Below are 22,659 nucleotides of genomic sequence, written 5' to 3'. Positions count from 1 at the left end.
AAATTCTTATGGGTGGGCCTTTTTTTAATTCGAGTAGGAGCAGAGTCGCCTGCAGGTTTTCATATCAGTACGGGAAAAACATTTTTCCCTACATATGATCTACAAATTTTGAAGTCTCTATCAGTTCATCATTTTCTCCATCTTTAGTACGAGGCTAATGTTGTAAATATCAACCAGCTAATAGTGTAATTATAGTAAAACCTGATTTCACACTCCCAAATTTTACTTTTTCTCAACATGTACGTTATTTCCTGTTGAACCTATCTCTAGTCCTATTCTTTCATTTACTATTAAAATTTTCATATGGATAACGATCCCCGCGTCTTGCACATTTGAAGTGCAACCGTAAGCTTTGTCAACGACTTTCATATCGATTTATGTGGGAATTACATCGTATTCTCACTCATGCACAACCTTTATTATAGTGTGTAACATAAATCTGTACGTTGTTAACATTTTGCTTAAGGTCCATTTATGATACAACAATTCATTCTTTCGATATTGGCAAGAATGACCAATGCACGACTCCCGAGAAGAAATATTGGTCAAGATAGTATTCGTACATGTTGAAAATAAACTGATGGTTCATTTGCTTCTTGTTATTTTCACGATACTTACCGTTGTTAATCTGTACCAGGTATGGATATTAAAACAAAAATATTTATATTTTGTATCCGTATCGTGAAAGGGTACAGTACCACCCGACGTTGCAAATAGGTACAACATACTTCATTATTTTTGTCAGAACAACACATTTTTTTTTGTAAAATAACTCAATTTCAATTAATACAGCGAAGCCGGATACCAGTGTGGGAAATAATGACAATTTATTTATTTAATTGATCACATGTGCACTCCCACAAAGTAAATCCCTACATCCAGTTTGGTGAGATCTGTGAAATTAATGAATGTATGGTCGTCTGCTAACTGCAGATAGTGAATGTGAATATATGATCATCTTTGAGACGATCCTTTGGCCACCTTTGGTGGGACCAAAGAGATGAAATTTACCTGAGCTTTGGGCGCCTGAAATGTGGCTGACCAATACGGTAGCAAGGTGCTCCCCCACTTGAGCAAAGGTGCGAGAGGACCTGGAGAACGGCCATATTTCAGCACTCTGCCGCTGGATCTTGTGCTGTTAAGACCTGTCTTAGTCGTGCTCCGTAAAGACAAAAGAGTGGAGACATGGTATGCATGTGGAATATTTAAGAGTAGTTTGAAATAATAATTTCTCTATTTCAGGAACTTTTGTGGGGAGAATTAAATGTCAGGCAGGTAATATTAATGGGATTGTAGTAATCTTCGGAAGTGACCAACGGTCACAATGAAACCACGTGTAGCAATAAGTTGAAATACTTCTGTGTGCTTACGTTAAGCTGAATTACTAGCATGTGTACAATAAGTTGAAATATTTAAGAAATAGCGTGTGTACCATAAGTTGAAATATTTAAGAAATGGCGTGTGCAGGACTTGAAATTAGAGACGAGTACTTCCACGTGGTGAATACTGTGTGAGTCTCAAACTGTGTATGGGACAAAAGATAAAGAGAAGTACTCGTCCATGGTATCAGTTGAGGACTCGCGTGTGTGATGAATACGTTCTTAATATTACTTTGCGTGATATGATTCTTTGTGACGCTAGATTCAAACTCTGAGAGAGAAGCAAGGTGAGTCGGCCGTCTATCCAGCAACGCCACTTGGCTTGCATTGCACAGGAAGACGTGCATATATCTCCTGAGCTCATAGTAGGAAAGTAGAATTACGAAGTGGGGCAGTGTCTTGTGAAACTAGGATAAATATTAATTGAAGTGGGAAAGCTGAAAGTGATAATGTTGTGACTATTCTCTGTGGAGTATTTCATGTCGTAGTGTGGTGTATGCCATGTAATTTGGGTATGTGTGGTTTGCATGGGAGAGTAGCAAGGTAGTTTCAAAAGATTAGTGGGTTATGCTTGTTCCTTCGGTACTGCTCGGTCTGGAGGATAGTTTCGTGATGATGATTGTGAGAGTCGAAGTGTGAGATATAATAAAAGATCCACCATCCTATCCAGAAAGTGCACTGTAGCGTTAAATAATTACGAGACCATAATATAGAGATTCAGCAATGTAAAGTCATGCCCACTGGGCGGAATTTCTCATGTGTTATTGTTGTAGGTTATAGAATTTGTGTGTTTAGGTTAGAGAATTTATCGGAATAAATGAGATAGTGAAAAGAAAAAGATTGGTGGACTTTTCCTTCGAACTGTATGTTGTCATAATGTCCCGAATTTATAATGTGTGCGCCATTCGTATTCAGCGCGGTGGCCACGTGTTCACAAAAGCCGTTAAATAAGAAAAAGAAAGAAAATGTGGTATTGCCAGTGCGTAGTGTACAGTCAGAGTTCTGTAAATTACTGATAGTCAGATGCGTGTTCCCGTTGCGTATTAATCATATAGGAGGATAACTTGTAACTTAAGTGTGAGTACTAGAGTTCATGTTACTCGATAAATAAGAATGAATCCACTCGCTTGGCAGACCACTCATCTTGCAGGCCTGACTGCTTGATGCCACAGTATGAGCAAGGCATGTGGGTGCCTCTCAATCGTACCATATGTAATCTGTCCATTGGTGAAGCACCAATATTTGTGTGAAAATATCAAAGCGCATGCTTCATTTTCTATTGTCCGACAATAGTTGTTCCCTCACTTTTAAAAACCTCTATATGCTGTCACAGACTGCAATAGCAACAAGATAGTTACGCAACAATTGTCGCACAATTTCAAAGAATGAAAGTTCTTGAGGAACATCATAGCGATTTTAAAGTAACTATACTTGTTGTACTGCTATAACGTTTTTCATTACTCTAGTTCATTTTATAACTCGCTTTATATATGTTTTATATCATTTTATCGATAATTCCTGTTCTTTTAATGATCATTTACCAGGCACATTAGGTCATAAACATTCGGGCCATGCGGTTACGGGTCCTTTCTGATATTCTGTAATATTAGTATTTGTTTCGATAGCTTAAATAAACTTACATTCAATAATCTAACCATGCAGGCTCATAAAAGCCATACAATTTGCGTAAAAATTTCTTAGATCGTCGCTGAGCAGCGACCACCTGATATTTCAAAGAATACCTTACGCGCCACGGCGCGGAATACGAATTGTTCATAAATTGTATCGATAGAGATATTTTGTGTTTCTTATTCTTTGACAGCTGAAGAATTGTAATCCTCTTCTGTTACCACAGTCGTGATACTTTTTAAAGACGGCGGATGCGTATATGGCGTGATCCGCAATCGCTAATTAGTTATTATAAAATGTTAATATTGTGCCGTGCTATGTAAGAATTTATGTGTGCAGCTAAGATGAAATGTCGAAAATGTTAAAGGACTTTATTTAAAGGAACAGCCAGCAAGATATAAAATTGAAATGTATGGAGCCTATTGTTAGCAATACTGACTAAGGTAATTAAATAAGTTATTGTGCTCTCAAATGCTGTAGTGCGTGCTTATTACTTAAAGAATTTCTATGCTATCCATCTCCTGTTAATAGCAACAGAAATAACGGTGATTTTATAGTTTTCATACAGCTACCAGGGACCGACTGCATGTCGGCAAACGTCGTAGTTAAGGCAGAAGGCGCATTGCTATTTACCTTGTTTGTGATTTCAATCCAACTTCTTTTAAAGTGTGGTATAGTATAGCAAAGAAAATTTCCAGCTCTAACTGGTTCCTTAGGTTTCTCTGTTCGTAGTTGCTATGTCTCATATCCGATCGTGATCGAACATGATCACGACACAAATAAATTAAGTGGCAATGCGAACTCTGTTCTTAATCTTGAGAACGCTACGCCTTCTGCAAACGATTTCAGGTGAAATATAAACTATCACTTACAGTACTTAAGTCTGTTGAAAAGACTTTTCTCTTCCCGCCAAGAAGTGGTGCAAAACTCACAATAGATTTCTGATTCTCCACAAGAGAATAACAATTTGATCAAAATATAAATATCTTTTTAAAAAAATACACCACAATTTCTAAACGAGAAGAGTTCTCACTAAGAATAGCTGCGCCCCATCTGCGGGCGAGCCCTGTATGTAACTCCCGTGTTGTATTAGACACGAGCCAGCACTGTGTGCGATCTGTTTTCAAATATTTTTACTGTCCTGGAAATATAAGCGTACCTACCAGCTGTTAGTGAGTTGGAAGGATAAACGTGTTGTTATTAAGTCTTATTAAGTTCTGTACTCAGTCGCTAATTCTATGGCGAATCTCAAGACGTTAAACTGTATTTTCATCAGCTATATCCGCACAGAAATCCTTGGGTAACAGAAGAGCTATTGAATTTAATTGATGAAAGGAGAAAATACAAAAATGCAGTAAATGAAGCAGGCAAAAAGGAATACAAACGTCTCAAAAATGAGATCGACAGGAAGTGCAAAATGGCTAAACAGGGATGGCCAGTGGACAAATGTAAGGATATAGAGGCGCATATCACTAGGGGTAAGATAGATACTGCCTACAGGAAAATTAAAGAGACCTTTGGAGAAAAGAAAGCCACTTGTATGAATATCAAGAGCTCAGATGGAAGCCCAGTTCTATGCAAAGAAGGGAAAGCAGAAAGGTGGAAGGAGTATATAGAGGGTCTATACAAGGGGGCTGTTCTTGAGGACAATATTATAGAAACGGAAAAGAATGTAGATGAAGATGAAATAGGAGATAAGATACTGCGTGAAGAGTTTGACAGAACACTGAAAGACCTGAGTCAAAACAAGGCCACGGGAGTAGACAACATTCCATTAGAATTACTGATAGCCTTGGAAGAGCCAGGCCTAACAAAACTCTACCATTTAGTGAGCAAGATGTATGAGACAGGCTAAATACCCTCAGACTTCAAGAAGAATATAATAATTCCAATCCCAAAGAAAGCAGGTGTTGACATATGTAAAAATTACCGAACTATCAGTTTAATAAGCCACGGCTGCAAAATACTAACACGAATTCTTTACAGACGAATTGAAAAACTGGTAGAAACCGACCTCAGGGAAGATCAGTTTGGATTCCGTAGAAATGTTGGAACACGTGAGGCAATATTGACCCCACAACTTATCTTAGAAAATAGATTAAAGAAAGGCAAACCTACGTTTCTAGCATTTGTAGACTTAAAGAAAGCCTTTGACAATGCTGACTGGAATACTCTCTATCAAATTCTGAAGGTGGCAGGGGTAAAATACAGGGAGCGAAAGGCTATTTACAATTTGTACAGAAACCAGATAGCAGTTATAAGAGTCGAGGGACATGAAAAGGGAAGCAGTGGTTGGGAAGGGAGTGAGACAGGGTTGTAGCCTCTCCCCGATGTTATTCAATCTGTATATTGAGCAATCAGTAAAGGAAACAAAAGAAAAATTCGTAGTAGGTATTAAAATCCATGTAGAAGAAATAAAAACTCTGAGGTTTGCCGATGACATTGTAATTCTGTCAGAGACAGAAAAGGACCTAGAAGAGCAACTGAACGGAATGGACAGTGTCTTGAAAGGAGGTGATAAGATGAATATCAACATAAGCAAAACGAGGATAATGCAATGTAGTCGAATTAAATCGGGTGATGCTGCAGGAATTAGAATAGGAAATGAGACGCTTAAAGTAGTAAATGAGTTTTGCTATTTCTGGAACAAAATAACTGATGATGGTCGAAGTAGAGAGGATATAAAATGTAGACTGGCAAAGGCAAGGAAAGCGTTTCTGAAGAAGAGAAATTTGTTAACGTCGTTTATAGATTTATGTGTCAGGAAGTCGTTTCTGAAAGTATTTGGATGGAGTGTAGCCATGTACGGAAGTGGAACGTGGACGATAAATAGTTTAGACAAGAAGAGAATAGAAGCTTTCGAAATGTGATGCTACAGAAGAATGCTGAAGATTAGATGGGTAGATCATGTAACTAATGAGGAGGTATCGAATAGAATTGGAGACAAGAGAAATTTGTGGCACAACTTGACTATAAGAAGGGATCGGTTGGTAGGGCATACTCTGAGGCATCAAGGGATCGCCAATTTAGTCTCGGAGGGCAGCGTGGAGGGTAAAAATCGGAGAGGGATACCAAGAGATGAATACACTAAGCAGATTCAGAATGATGTAGGTTGAAGTAGGCACTGGGAGATGAAAAAGCTTGCACAGGATAGAGTTGCTTGGAGAGCTGCATCAAACCAGTCTCTGGACTGAAGACCACAACAACAACAACATCAGCATACTCTGTAGACATATAGGGAAAACGTCACTACTGTGGCCTCTTTCTTCATCACAACTATTTAGTTCAATTTGTGTTAAAAATTTTGTGCGTTCCTGCTCCGTTAAAGCACCACGTCATCAGAATTTCTCCTACGTGCTTCTGCTAGTTTTCTACATTCACTTCTTTTTTGCGCCTTTGCCGTTTACCCAAAAGTTTTCATCGGAATGTTGTTATTACTTCTTGCTCTTTTTTTGTTGAATTATGAGCCAAATCAGACTGGATTATATTTATGTACTAGTGGTAACGACATAATCATAGCCCTTTTCTTTGAAAATCCTCTGTATTACAAAGACCCTGTTGGCAGCTTACCAGTTTCGGATGTTCTATAATCATCTTTGACTTGGTCTTTCCCGTGATATTAACCCATCTATCTTTCCTTTCTACTATTCTCTTACAATTTCTCCAACTCTTCACATTACATGTTCATACCAGGTGAATGAATTTTGTTTAACTAGTGCTGCTGGGTATGATGCTACATTCGTTTCCTACACCACTGTGTCTTTTCACCTCTAACAAGTTGAAATGTCTGCCTTAGATCTTTTCAAAGCGAAGCTATTAAAGAAATAATTTAGTGTTGTCTGTAGAAGACAGCAGATAGCTTTCCCTCAGGTAACTTCAAATATTTTATGGCATTATTTCCAAGAACAGTTTTTTACACTTAACTATCATAACAAACTTCAGAAATTTGCTAACCTAGCTACCGAACGTGTGTACACCGACACAACTTTAGACGTAAGTTCAAATTTTTATTGAATTCATGATTCCCGTTTTGTTTAAATAGTTACTATTTGTATGAAATGTCTCCGAAACCAAAATTAATAGCGCACTGAAGATACCGCATTATGTGATAAAATAAGAATGGTGGACAGTAAAATGAAGCAGTCATCCAGCGTATCACGGGATTTCCATTTAAATTTCGTTATTTGCTGTTCGCAGGCACGGAGCTCGATATATCCAAAATACGATTGAAAATGTTTTATATAAGTTCAGATATCTCACAGTTAGCATATATGTCTTAAGGCCTCACTAAGCTGATCGCTCGTATCATAGCAGTCTGGCGTCCAGCCATGCACCCGGGGCTTGGTTCTGGGGTTTTGTCACTCCCCTCCTCCTCTCTCCTAACAGACATGCCACCCCCACTTTTGCCGTATCACAGATGGCTAGGACTTCAATAGTAATAGTAATTAAATTTGTAAAAAATTAGTAATACAAATCTTACATCAGCACTCAATACATTGCTTGAGCAACTTACAAAAAGTTTCAGTTCAAAAAAACTGATGTAAGTATCATTTGAGAAGTCTGTGTATCATAAAATTGAGCAATAATAATAAGAAACTGTAACAACTTCGACAACGTTGTAATTTACACGACCTAGAGTCGAAGCGTGATCTCAGAATAACCACTAATTTACATTGGCACTACGATTAACTGGGGCAAAAGCTCTATCTGGTCACCCACATTCGGAAAAGTCAGTATTTCTGGTATTTCTTTTGCGTAGTGGAAGATGTTTCTTCTGCTGACTTGCCTTACTTGCTGTGGTTTGCTGGTTCCAACTGGCGCTCACGAACCCTGTCGGGTTTGTTGTTAGCATCAGGCATGGTTAGGATGTGAACGAGTACCTTCTCCCAAGTCAAGAATGTTTTCTGCTGCCAGTCAAGCCAGTCTGGGTGGCCGGTCCCTCAAGCAAGCAACGGAGAAGTATGTTGCGAAAAACATGGCTTGTAATTTTGAAGAACTTCTTGCCATTTCCGTGATACGTAGATCTCACATACTTTAATTTACAAAAGGTAGATGAGTAATTTAGAAATTGGTATATATAAAAATGAAACCCTGAACGCTACACTTGGATATTGCTGTACCCCAAATAAAGAAGGACTTTTAAAATGTTTTAACTTGTTTGTTTCATAGTAACTTAACACACACTTAAATGATATTTAAAAAAGAGAAAAAATGTTCAAAGCAAACAAACTTTAGTGGACACATGAAGTACGTACTTTTCGTTGATGATCCGAAGTTGCAATCAATTTTATTTCTTTTTTTTTTTTTTTTTTTTTTTTTTTACAAATTTCGCATTTAACTTTATTTTCGATCACGACCTGCAGAGCAGAAAATACGCCGTCCCGTTGTGGGTCCTGGTAACCTTTGACATATCTGAAATACAACTGGTGGGTTGACCGAGTTTTCTTCTTAACATATGTGGTCTGAACATACCATCGCCAACTTTCATATGTAAGATCTTCTGTTACGAAATATTTCTTTATCACTTGCAGTACTCCCTCTCAACATGAGCACAGAATTGTATCCAGTGGCGTTTAATAAGTTGTAAAATAGGCAGACAGGCCAACGACGAGTTTTCGGTACACAATAATCTGAATGACTTAACTGGTGTAACGTGTCAACAACTTCTTTGGTATCGTTATACAACAGAGTATTTTTCGGGATGTCTACTGTATTTGGTGTTTCCCTTTTCTCATGCGTAGTTGGCAGCGTGAGAACATTCTTTTCTTTTTGGGGGAAGTGCAGCAACAGGGTAGGTGTCCACTACAGCACTACATTGCAGAATTTGATTGTCTCTCGTTGACATTGAGGAATGATGAAGCAGTCCCTCCTTCGTTTTCCTTCAGAAACTAACTACGGTAATTTTCTTCCCTGTAAGGTTCTTTGCTGTTTCTATGTATGTAAATCGGTTGCCTATAGTTAAGTTTCTGTTGGTTCCATGAAAAGAAGAACTGAATTTTTCAGAATAATATTGAGCGACCGTTATGTTTTCTGGTATAGATACACTTCTGCATCGAGCACGTAAAATGTTTTTGCATCACAGCACGTCACAACTTGATGTCGGACTTGTCTGGTTTGGATGAGATTGTTTATTTTAAATGGCCACCGGGCTCTAAACCCTGTCGGTTAATCGGAAGGTGCACATAGTTGTTTCATTTTCCTTATAGAGCGCTCAAATTCTTCCTGCAAAGGAGTCAATTTGCCACTCAATCTTCTGTGTTCGAGTGTCGTTCTCATCAAACCTGAGACAGTTTACTAAAAATATGGCAGGTGCTTCCGGCATGGTCGCCAGAAATATTGCTATTCCACTGTTTGAGTCAAAACGCACTAAAGACAATTCTTATTTTCATGGCTCCAGCGCAGCAGACAGTCCTGTAATAGCCCAGATTTCAATATAATCTGTTTTTTCAGTGTAATAATCTTTAGGCATGCAGACAGTATGATTTCTTTCGTCCCTACTTTTGTTGTATTTAGATCTCTTGCGTTTCAGTTTCTTTGTTAGTATACTGATAACCAAATCTAAATTCACTTTCGTAAAGCATAGCTGCCAAGCCCCAGTCTTTTCGTTACATGTATCGCTTCTCTTTCGCCACTCCACGTGCATTTACGAGGAGCGTTCAATAAGTAACACATTTTTTCGGCCAATTTCGTTTGAAAAAAATGTGGAGTTTGTTATGGGACATTGTGGAATATTCCCGCTTTAGCTCCTGTAGCTTCATGAAGTTCCGATAGATGGCGGCACTATACGTACCCTTCGAAACGGCCTCTGTAACGGAGGTGCGTTCGAAGCAGAGAGCTGACATTGGACTTTCTGTTGGCTGAGAACCAGAGCGTCGCAGATATTCATAAGCATTAGCAGAATGTCTACGAAGACCTGGCAGCGCACAAAAGCACAGCGAGTCACTGGGCAAGACAACTGTCATCATCAAACTTCATTGGATTGTTCTTCCGCATCCAGTACACAACCCAGATCTCGCACTTTCTCGCATCCATCCGTTCGCCCCAATGAAGCCTGCACTCCGTAGGAAGCAGTACATGAATGATGGAGAGGTTACTGATGCAGCAAGTCGATGGCTCCAACGTCAGCTACTAGAGTCTTCCCATACAGGCCCTTACAATGAAGGAGACGGAGACGACGATGAAAAATACTGCTTTGTAACCAAAAGAGTGACGAATAATATGGTGTATTGGAATCTTGAATGTAACAAAACTGCATTAGTTATTGAACAACCTTCGTATTTTTTCCCAAAGAGTTCATTTGGAGCCTTTATATCCACCTTTAATGGATCAGAATATTGGGGATGCTCTCGTGAACTTTCTTCATCAGAATCAGACAATGGGCACACACAACAGGGCACTGAATCTGACCTGCAAGAGAATCCTCTTCACTTCCAGAAGCTTCGAATGACACAATTCTTTTCATCAAATTCATCAATTTCAGAATAAGGACCTTCAGAATCCGCACTGAATTTCCATAACGTCCTCCTCCTTGGAAACGTCGAAAGTCTGTTTTCGTGATTTCATTTTCTACAACTGGCAATAATGGGGGATTTTCTCGCAATGAGCCAATTACCATCTCTCTAACCGCAAACGGAATGAGCCTAAAGATTCAAAGAGTCTCCCAGCTGCCCCTCGGTTCTGTATGTATTAAAAGAGGTTGGATAATCCCTTCATTATTCATAAAGATGATGATGTAATTACAGGACCTGTGTAATCCCGCTCTCATTTATACAATGGCACTTTGTTTTTGGAGATTAATTGTGATTCTCAATCACAACTGCTTGCAGCTTCGCTCCTCCGTTTCTATCCTGTTCGTGTTAAGGCCTATCCAGAGATGAATTCTTCATTTGGTATTATTTACGCTAGGCTGCTCAATGGTCTGACCGAGGGACAAATCCAAACTTACCTCTCTGATCAGGGCGCCACTGCAGTCCATCAGGAAATGAAAAAGACTGATGCAATCTTAGTACCTACATGCAGTCTTTTCCTCACATTTGATAGAATAGTGCTTCCATAAAAGATCAAAGCAGCCTATGAAGTCATCATGGTCCAACCATACATTCCAAACCCGATCCGTTGCTACCAGTGTCAATGTTACAACCACACTCACATGTCCTGTCGAAACATGGCCAAATGTGCAACTTGTGGTAGGGCTGCTCATGAGGGCAATTGCTCCCCTCCTTCTCCTTGCTGTACCAATTGCAATGGTGACCATGCAGCCTCTTCCTGAGAATGTCCCATGTGTCTCGATGAGCAGGCCATCCAGGAGATCAGGTTGAAGGAAAAGGACTTTAACCTGTCACTCCCAACTTGTTGGCTAATCAAAAGCCCTGCATTTCACCATGTGGCACTTATAGTACCGTTCTTGGTACACCTCGCTCCACGAATGAAATGGCCATACAGAACTGCAATGTCAAATTCATCACTGCAATTGTAAAATCGCTCAGTATTATGGTTGCATCCCTGTCTCGTTCTCCTCCAGCTACACACAAGCCACCAAATTTTCGTCCCAGTGGAGAAATCACCTGCTTCACAATCAGAAGGCCGGACAGACAAAAGCAATACGCCTACAAAGACTTCTTACATCCTCTCCAGCCAACGAACATCTGAACCTTCATCTGCCAATCGAAAAGGCCCCAAGAAATCGAACACAGACAAAAACTTTTCTGCTTCCCGGACTCGGAAATCCTCTTCAACAGTGTCACTGCATGATACCCTCACCTGGCTGACCTCAGTTTTGCTGGTGTGCATTGCCCACCGTTTTCCTGCCCTGGAATCTGCAGGCTCACCCAGAGAGAATGACGACACATCTGTAGATCTCATGGAACAGGATCTTCCCGCCTCTACACCCTGTAGCAGTGAGTCTTTGAAGCATGGCACTCATCAGCTACTGAGGTGACAACGCTTCATTTATTCCCTTCTCTATTTTCTCCATCACGACTCTCCACCAATGAAACATTCAGAGCTTTAGATCCAACAAAGAGGAATTACGGCTGCTCTCGGAATCGTAGCATCCACTTGTTTTCTCCCTCCAAGAAACAAAATTGCGTCTTTGTGACTGATTTGACCTCTAGCATTTCCTTCCAGTTTGCTTGGACCTTCCTCTTGAGGACGGAATTCTACCTCATGGGGGAGTCATGCTGGCCATACAGGATGATTTTCGTAGTTGAACCATCTCACTGAACGCTTGGCTGTAATCTGTTGCTGTCCACATTTTCCTTCCTTACTTCACCTTTTATCTTTTCAGCATCTACATCCCTACAGCATTTGGTGTCGCTAGGGAAGATTTCCACCAGTTTCTTGGTGAACTCCCACACCCCTTTTTGCTGTTTGATGACTTTAATGCACACCATCGCCTTTGGGGCTCTCCCAGAATCTGTCTGAGAGGTGCCCTATCGACTGACCTTCTCAATGAACTTAGCCTCATTTGTCTTAACATTGGAGGATCCACATTCCTTTCATACTCCACACACATCTTTTACCATTTGGAGCTCTCCTTCTCCATTGCTCAGCTTGACTGCAGTCTTCAGTCGTCCATTCTCTCAGACACATACTCAAGTGATTCTCTCAGACACATACTCAAGTGGACATTTCCTGTGTGCTATTAGTTTGCTGCCTCCTACCCCACCTATGTGGAAACCCAATTAGTAGCTTTCTAAGGCCGACTGGCCATCCTGGCGACCTTCAACGAACAACATTTCCTCAGTGGTGATAGCCAGGTAGAACACCTTAGAAACGTTAACCTTACCAGCGCAGGATGCTCAATACCTCACACATCATCTTTACTGCACCATGTCCCAATCCCTAGGTGAACTAACGCGTGCCACGATCTGATATATCTCCATGTCCTTAACCATCATCCTACAATGGCGAACTGTACTCATTACAAACAGTTGTGTGCACAGTGTGGTCAGGATAGCAGAAAAGCTAGCTGGATTTCATTTAATAGTTCTTATAATAGTTTCACTCCCTCTTCTGTCATGTGGTACAAACTCCAATGGCTCTCTGGGACCAAGGCCCATTCTCCTTCGAGCTCCACTAACTGTCGCACCACCTTCCTCAGGGCTCTGTCCTAAGTATCATCCTCTTTGATATAGCCAGTATCCCTCTGCTGTAGCCTGTCTCCAACTGGGCGTTTACAGTTCCTAATTCGTTGACGACTTTGCGATCTATTGCAGTCCTCCACGGACTTGCTTCATTGAGCGGCATTTTCAGCGATGTCTCTATCGTCTTTACTCATGGGGCATTGACAATGGCTTTTGCTTTTCCTCTGACAAAACCGTTTGGATGAATGTCTGGCGGAGCAATGACTTGCTCCCACCATTTTTACATCCTGGGCCTGTTGCTATTCCATTCGCTGAAACAACGAAATTCCTAGGGCTCATGCTTCATAGAAAACTTCTTCGTCCTCCCCCATGCCTTACCTGGCTGCATGCTTAACCCAGTCCCCTAACGTTCTATGCATCCTAAGTGGTACTTCCTGGGGAGTGGAACATACCACCCTCCTTCTCCTTCATGTGTACATAACCCTTGTCCGCTCGAAACTAGGCTATGGGTGTTTCATTTATGCATCTGCATGTCCATCCATCTTACCTATCTTAATACAATCCACCGTCGTGGAATCCATCTGGCCACTGGCCCCTTTTACACTAGCCCAGTTGAGAGTCTGTATGCAGAAGCTGCTGAACTACTGCTCTTATACCGGAGTGATGTTCTCCTCAGCAGATATGCATACCATTTGGCTGTCATGCCCGACCACCCATCCTATGCCTCCTCCTTCGATGACTCCCTTGAGCACCAGTATTGGTGTGTGCTTCTTCTTTATTGCTTCCCAGAATTAGCTTCCGGCATGTGCTCCAGCAGCTTAACGTCACGCAACCTGTCACTTTCCTGATGGGTGTGAACACTTCGTCACTTGGCGTCATGTGGCAGTATATATTCACCTAGCACTTCATTTGCTTCCTAAGGGAACAACTCTGGATTCGACCTATCGCTGTAAGTTTCTTGACCTTCGCACAGAATCTACTAAGAGTACCTACACGTACACTGATCGTTCTAAGATTGACAGTGTTGTTGGGTGTGCCTTTGTCACTGGCACCGACGATTTTCAGTTTTGACTTCCAGATCACTGCTCAATATTTACAGTGGACATCTTCACACTCTATCAAGCCATGCAATACATCCAGTGAGACAGGCTTTTTGTGTTATACACTCTAATTCTCTCAGTGCTCCTCAGAGCCTCTGCATGCTGTACACAATCCATTCCTTAGTACAATGTGTCCAAGAAATCTTCCAATTGCTCGCACTTGAGAGAGTCGCTGTGACGTTTATGTGGTTTCCTGGCCACGTCGGTGTGACGGGAAAAGAGGCTGCTGACACTGCTGCAGTCCTCCTACTTCAGCCCACTAGCTCTTTCATTCATTTGGATGAACTCCATTTTGCCGTCTGTCAGCAGGTGATGACACTTTGGCATCACCTCCTCTCAGCCCTCCCGCCCCTAGGAGATCATTTTAGCTAGATTGCGTATTGGCACTGTCATTTCAGCCATTGTCATTTGTTAGGTGCTGATCCCCCCACTACTATGTGCTCACTGTAGTTAATCTTTGACGGTTCGCAATTTCCTGAACGAATGCCCTTTTTTAACGACTTTGTGTCTGGTGTCTGGTTGCCATCTGAGTTATCAGCCGTTTTAGTGAACCACGCGCGGGCTGTCAACAGTGTTTTACTTTTTATCAGACGTAGCAATATGACAAAGGACATTTAATATTTAGTTCGGGACCTCCATTGTCTCTACGGCGTTTTTTATGGACCTTTCTCTAGGAGGAAGTCTTTGTTCTTAGCTCTTTTTCCTTCCCTCGACTGGGCTTAACGTATAGTCGCTTTAGTGTTCTAAGGTTTTGACACGGGCGCTTATGATCTCAGTTGTTTTTATTCCCTAAAACAATATAAAGTAAAACCAGCAGACAGCACTCCACGGTTAAGGAGCTTTAGTAAAATAATCTGTGGATGGGAGTGGGCTGCCACAGACTCCCTCCCTCTTGGTTCTGCCCCTGCTGGCGTCCAGGTAACCATATCGTCGTATCTAGACATTCAGCCATCACACTCTACAGACATTTGGAAACACTGGTCCATTTAGTAGATTTTACTACTGTGTTGTGCGCTTACTTCCCTAAACACAGCAGAACTTGCTTGGATTACGAAGGATAAGGAGTTAGTCCGGCTTGTATATGTAGTAGGCTGCTGAACTAGGGCGGCGAGCCAACAGGTGCGTGGCGGCCCGACCGCAACATCGCAGCCACTGGAAGCGTTAATGGCCGCAACAGGCCTTCCTAATGTGGCGTGACGGCGGCGGCGGCGGCGGGGGCGGCAGCGCCTCTGCCGGCAGCCCGTGGAAGCCGGCATTCCCCTGGCGGGAGGTGGAGTGGCCCAGGACCCTGGCGGGCGATGTGTTGTGGTTTTAGCGCGCAGCCATTACGGCCACTCCGGCGCATTTGACGCCACCGTGCTGCAGGTAATCACCGCTAACGAGCCGAGCCATTCCAATCACAGCTGCCGCCGTGCATCCACCACAGACACGTCGCGCCGCCCGTGCCTCGCTCGTTGTCACTGCTAAGCGACAGCCGCCCTGTGCTCGCCGACAGCCGTAAAACTCGTAATTGGCCGATTTGTCCTGTTTGCTTATTTTGTGAAGCTTTACTGCAGCTCGGTACCGGAGCTGGGGAGATCAAATTTCGGAGCGTCAATACACGTTTTAACGTTTGAAGCTTTGATGGGGTCGCTTTTAGCGGATTGAGGTCCCAGCGTGTGTACTCCCGATAGAGCCAACACGTTAATTTGTTTGTGATTTCTAAACGACAGCAAAAACAAGAAAAGAGAAACAGCAAGTTGTTCCAGTGTTACGCTTTTTATTTCCGATTTCAAAACTAGAGTTAACCCACAACATGACTGGTCCCTGTAACGTACCCGTAGAGTGCCAGGTGGCAAGACTGGAGAGACACCGTGACCCAGACGGAAGCTGCACACCGAATTAATGACCTTTAAAATTGTACACTAGCAGCGAAGGAGTGGCTTATCACAATCTTACAGTCAAATCATAGATTCGTTCGTCTATTAATCTGAAACATGATACACAAACTGTTAAAACTTGAATGCGCAGCACGGCAAGGAGAAACGCTTAGGAACTGGAACATAACTGCTGTTTGCATCTACGAAAGTTTGTTCCATTTTGTAAGTACATGTTACGCGAAAAAGTAGATCTAGTGTCAATTTGACCTGCAGGTTTGTTCTTTTTATGTCGCTTTTTTTAAAGTACCGTCCTCAAATTGCACTTCTTGTGTTCAAATGGATAAGCAGGAATACTTTCACATCATAACTATATTTGTTTGGCTATGTTTGGCTGACCACCAGAAGAAATTCATCTTACACTAGTAAACATATAGGGAGTGTCTCAATTTTCAGTAATAAAAAATCAGTAACTGATCTGAAATGTAGTTGTACTTTGCTTAAAAATTCTCCACATGTCCGACGTTTCAAACAAGAAATACGGGGAAAAAATTGCACTCTCAAACAGTGCTTCCATATGAATGGAGTTTCACGCTCAGTTACGCGCCGTACATGAGCGTATCATCACGATCATACAGTTATAGACAGATTGTTTGGACTACGATTTTAGTATGTTGTTCTGCCACTTTCAGTTAGCATACGTTCCTGAAACAGTGCGTAGAAAATAGTCACATGGCAGTCACAGCTTAGAGAGCGTGAGGGGAACACGTAATGGATATGGGTTTTCATCCTCCGAGCATGATGGATGGTCCCATTGAACATGGTGTATTTGTGTTTTACGCTCTTCCACGTATCCGTTGAGTATAGTGACTGCAGTAAATGTGTATACAGGCAGATTTTGCTAAATGGGGACAAAGACCAGGATATAGTTTCTGGAGGATACGGAGTTAAAAAGGCCATATGGACATATGGGCAGAAATGTATTCCAGTGGAGGTACACCAATTTGAAGGTGAAGGTAAAGGTCTTTCACGGTGACATTGGCATCAGCACCAGGCACTTGGTCTGACAGCATGGGATAAGCCAGACAATTGTGTGGAACGTATTACTAACAGACTTGCATCCATTCCGACGGTTTTATCGCTGGTTTTCTGCAAGGCCAGCACAGTGCTGGGACTTCTTTTATCCATCCTATTGACAAATGAGGCTTCCTTTATGAGGGGCAGAATTATCAGCCTTCACAATACTCAGTTACGGGCTACAAATAATTTCCATGCTATGGTCGCAGCGAACCATCAACACCAGCTCAGCCCCAATATGTGGCTGGAGATTACTGGGTATCACTTCGTGAGCCCATTTATCTTTCCATAACGCCTCAAAGGCGAAACATAACTGAAATTGCTGCGGATGACCCTGCCTTTCCTTATGGAAGCTATGCATTGATGGTACGAAGGATAATGTCACTACTACATGATGGTGGTACCTTCTTGAACATGGAGCTGAAACACTAGCACACCCAGAACGTCCCAATCGCCTGCTACACTACTGGCCATTAAAATTGCTACACCAAGAAGATGCCGTGCTACAGACGCGAAATTTAACCGACAGGAAGAAGATGCTGTGATATGAAAATGATTAGCTTTTCAGAGCATTCACACAAGGCTGGCGCCGGTGGCGACACCTACAACGTGGTGACATGAGCAAAGTTTCCAACCGATTTCTCATACACAAACAGCAGTTGACCGGCGTTTCCTGGTGAAATGTTGTTGTGATGCCTCGTGTAAGGAGGAGAAATGCGTACCATCACGTTTCCGACTTTGATAAAGGTCGGATTGTAGCCCATCGCGATTGCGGTTTTTCGTATCGCGACATTGCTGATCGCGTTGGTCGAGATCCAATGACTGTTAGCAGAATATGGAATCGGTGGGTTCAGAAGGGTAATACGGAACGCCGAGCTGCATCCCAACGGCCTCGTATACTAGCAGTCGACATGACATGGCTGTAACGTATCGTGCAGCCACGTATCGATCCCTGAGTCAGCAGATGGGGAAACACAACAACCATCTGCACGAACAGTTCGTCGACGTTTGCAGCAGCTCGGAGACCATGGCTGCGGTTACCCTTGACGCTGCGTCACAGAGAGGAGCGCCTGCGATGGTCTACTCAACGACGAACCTAGGTGCACGAATGGCAAAACGTCATTTTTTCGGATGAATCCAGGTTCTGTTTACAGCATCTTGATGGTGGCATCCGTGTTTGGCGACATCGCTGTGAACTCACATTAGAGACGTGTATTCGTCATCGCCACACTGACTTATCACCCGGCGTGATGGTATGGGGTGTCATTGGTTACACGTCTCGGTTACCTCTTGTTCGCATTGATGACACTTTGAACAGTGGATGCTACATTTCAGATGTGTTACGACCCGTGGCTCTACCCTTCATTCGATCCCTGCGAAACCCTACATTTCAGTAGGATAATGCACGACCGCATGTTGCAGGTCCTTGTACGGTCCTTTCTGGATACGGAAAATGTTCGACTGCTGCCCTGGCCAGCACATTCTCCAGATCTCTCACCAATTGAAAACGTCTGGTCAATGGTGGCCGAGCAATTGGCTTGTCACAATACGCCAGTCACTACTCTTCATGAACTGTGGTATCGTGTTGAAGCTGCATAGGCAGCTGTACCTGTACACGCCATCCAAGCTCTGTTTGACTCAATGCCCAGGCGTATCAAGGCCGTTTTAGGGCCAGAGGTGGTTCTTCTGGGTACTGATTTCTCAGGATCTATGCACCCAAATTGCGTGAAAATGAGATCACATGTCAGTTCTAGTATAATATATTTGTCGAATGAATAGTCTTTTATCATCTGCATTTCTTCTTGGTGTAGCAATTTTAATGGCCAGTGGTGTATATTTTCAAGTGTGCTTTTAATCGCTGAAATGTACACTATCAGAGCTCTTTTGTCCTCCACTTTCAAATATACGTACCTCTCGTGGGACGCATTTCCAGCCATATACGAGCATTGATATCATATTTTTTCTCGTTCACCTATCATGTTAACCCCCCCTGCGTGCATAAAGCTACCCAGACCCAGAAAACTAATTGCGCGCCAGTCACGCCTTATCATCTAAGCTACAAATTTTAATAAGCACAATCTTAATGTGTAACATGATTTTAAAGATCTAGCTGCAGATCCCAAAGTAGAGATTTACATTAAATTTTTTTTTAAAATTTGAACAGAAGGCGTCTAACAGAAACAATCTTTCAGTTAACACATCAATTTATTAAATAAACCTATTCGTATTGAACAGATTATGAAAGGCTGTGGAATGATTTCTAAAATATTTACATATAAATTGTAATTGTATCGATTCCTAGAGTTACTTGACTGAATGATAGAAATAGGCCCTTCCAACGGACCTGTCGATCTGAACATGAATCTGAAAGTTTATTAACCATGAACGAAAACAGTGACTGTGAACCTGCTGGTTAATCAACATGCTCAGACATTCAGTACAGCAATGGTGGGCCTGAGACAGGGGATTGTAGAGATGTCTTCAAGTACAGACCAAGAAATGTACTACCACACTAATGCTGGTACTTATGCTCTCCGCAAAAATTCACAGACAGCTGTGTTGAATACCAATGTTGTGCGTATTTCTCTGCTATAGAGAAGCCGAAGGTGGGTTGCTGCTGCCACACCTCTGGACCCCGTTCCTCTCCTAAGATGCACACTGATGTCTGTCTCCAATGTAAGTGGCAGATATGCACGTGATGTGCACAGCTCCACGTCACTTATGACCCTCTCTCCTATGCTCATAACCACCAACTCCACTAATTTTCGTTGATTGTGTAAGATGGCAAGAACTATGCCCATTACATGAAGTCATTAAAGATCACCTAACTCACGTTGAGCGAACAGTAGGGCTGAACAAAAATGACTGACAAGGCACAATGCATCTTGTAGAGGGTATAGTATGGATGTATTGGAATAATTAATGTTGGGTGATGGTTTTAAAGTAATTCACATGACATGAAAACTTTGTGGAAACACGTCGATTTACTGGATGCTAGTTTATCCCAGGAAAGTATTCGAGTGACCATGGCCGGCTGGGGAACAGCGAATGAAAGCGACAATAGGCAGCTTAGGGCAGATCAAGCTCTGAGAAAGTGGTAACAGGGCGTGGCCTCCAGCTGCCTAAGATGAGTGACAGTAAGTGGGTGGTCGACCCCATGCTGGTGTACTGGGAAACAGACCGAGAACTTGTATGCATGTTGATAAATGTCCGTCGTCCCGTTTTCAGTGAAACATGCGAGAAAGCCGCGCAAAGCTACGGTGGAGCAGTCAACAGAGGTCAAAATATGCGTGTTCGTGACTACAGCAACTTCACGCTGAATTCACAGTCCGCAGAGTCTGAGGTAAATCAGATAGGAACGTAGGACCAAGGAATCTGAAGAACTCTCCTGGGAGTCAGAATTCCGGAAAAATTGGTGTTTTGTGCAGACGTTAACCTTGATGGATGGCCTGGGAGGAGCTAAATAGCAGAAGTTGAGAGGAAGGGAAATTTTGTGGGAATTTGTTCACTTCCCAGAGCAGGCATTGGTCGGCGCTGGGAAGTGACGCATAATTAACGCGACTTGCGCTGCAATTGGCGTAAGTGTTTTTGCTGAAGGGGAAACGGAGGCGAAGAGCGGACTGGGAGAAGTCTCCGTGGTGGTCTTCCAATCCCAGCTTGCCTAGAGTGCGGATGTGGCGTTCTTTACTCAGCTTGCCTGAGAAAGAGTGAGCATCTTTTCAGTTTAGGACTTAGCAAATGGAACGATTGAGCTTGGAGATAGGAAGTTTTGGTTCAGATATGTACTGAACAAGATAGCAAGGAGTGAATAGACGACAACAGCCTTGCAGCACCACGAGGTCGGCCGACGTCCACACAACGACGCCGCTCCGCCATGCTGTATTCGGTGATATGGCGCCCGCTCCGGCCACTGATTAATTTGTTGGATGACTTCGGCAAAGTTTCCACGAGGGTTTCATGGACCGTGTATTATAGAATTCCTCTCGCACTCCACATTACGCCTGGGTCAGTCGATAGGAATTACTTTTTAGTTATCGCGCTTTACTCCACGCAAACGCAATTTATTACCACTGCCTGGTAGGAGAGTCATGTAATGTGATGATTGAAGGTCGTGAGTTAAAATAAATTTGTGCTAATCGGCTGCATCTGTTTTCAATCAAGTAGTTGAAATCCCAAGTCATTTTCTTAATTAATTTTATGTTCAACATTTGCATCTGGTGTTCAATAGCTGAATATAACATCAATGTGCACCCCTTTTTAATTAAAAGTGATCAATTCTGAATCAATTAATGTCAACACTGCCACCGCAGTTCAATCAGGAGTCACAGGACCTTATTACTTTCTTTGTGTTAGCCGATATTACGGCAGTTTTGCACTCTCTGTTGATCTGTTAGTCAATTAGCTGGGGTGAACACACGCCAAAACCAGATAAGTAACAGGTGGGGTGTTACAATTGCTACACACTGCTATCATTTCCCTACAAACTCGGCATGCCCACCAATAGCGTAAAATGAATACACACTGGCCTAAAAGCGCGGATCCTTCTAGCACACAAAATCGCAAGACAATGCGTCATGGTTCACGTCTATAAATGACAAAACGCCGTCCCACTTCCAAAAAAGCAGCTGCCACAGCTCTGTCTGCGTGACGCCACTGAATAATTTGCCAATGGCCCATTTTGTGCTCAGCTCTAGCTTCGCATCAGAGGTCCTCTGAATCTGGAAAGCTTTTCATGAGGCTAGGCCATTATTTCCTGCACGTCGTGCTTCTTTTGGAAAGCAAGCGATAGTTATGTACAAAAAGCTCTCAGTAAAACATGAAAAACCGACACTCTCCTGCTGCTAACATGGTGTCCCAGCCACTGGTCAGCAACTGGCCAGGGCCCAGGTTGTAAAAACTCAATAGCCAACAACCAGCCGGCATTTTGAAATCCATGAAGACGGACATTTGTGGCTCCAGATTCCGCTGATGGGAAAGGACCGCTTTTTTCGTCGCATTCTCTGCCCGAACTCTCTCAGATTCAACAAGATGTGCTTTCCGCACACAAAGAAATCACCCAGAAAACAAGCGAACCCTGTACCAGATCAAATGAAAGGAAATGAAGATTGGAAGAGTATAACGTGTCCAGTCACTGTCATTTCATATTTTTTAATGACATAAAATATTGTCCAAAGAATCCACACCACTATTTACCTCTAATTACCAAATTGATCTTGAGCTGAATGAGAATTGCATGAAAAGTTGCTGCTGTGTTTTATAACATCCCCCTATCCATGAAAATTTCGTACAGTAGTTTACCCTCTTGAATTAGGAAGAGGGGCAGCGACAAGCAAAATTTCGCTACCCATTGACCATCTGAAATTGAATAAATATCCGGTTTGTCCAAATGACAACGCTTGTTATTGACCACCAGCATCACGCTAAGTGATTATGTTGATCACCATGTTTAAATGATAACTAAACGACACATATACAATCTCATACATCCCAAGGAACCAATCTAACCTCACTTTATTGCTGGACTAAATGCTGC

Source organism: Schistocerca nitens, chromosome 4 (genome assembly GCF_023898315.1).
Source record: "Schistocerca nitens isolate TAMUIC-IGC-003100 chromosome 4, iqSchNite1.1, whole genome shotgun sequence".
Taxonomy (NCBI): Eukaryota; Metazoa; Arthropoda; class Insecta; order Orthoptera; family Acrididae; genus Schistocerca; species Schistocerca nitens.
This window is presented reverse-complemented; position numbering follows the sequence as displayed.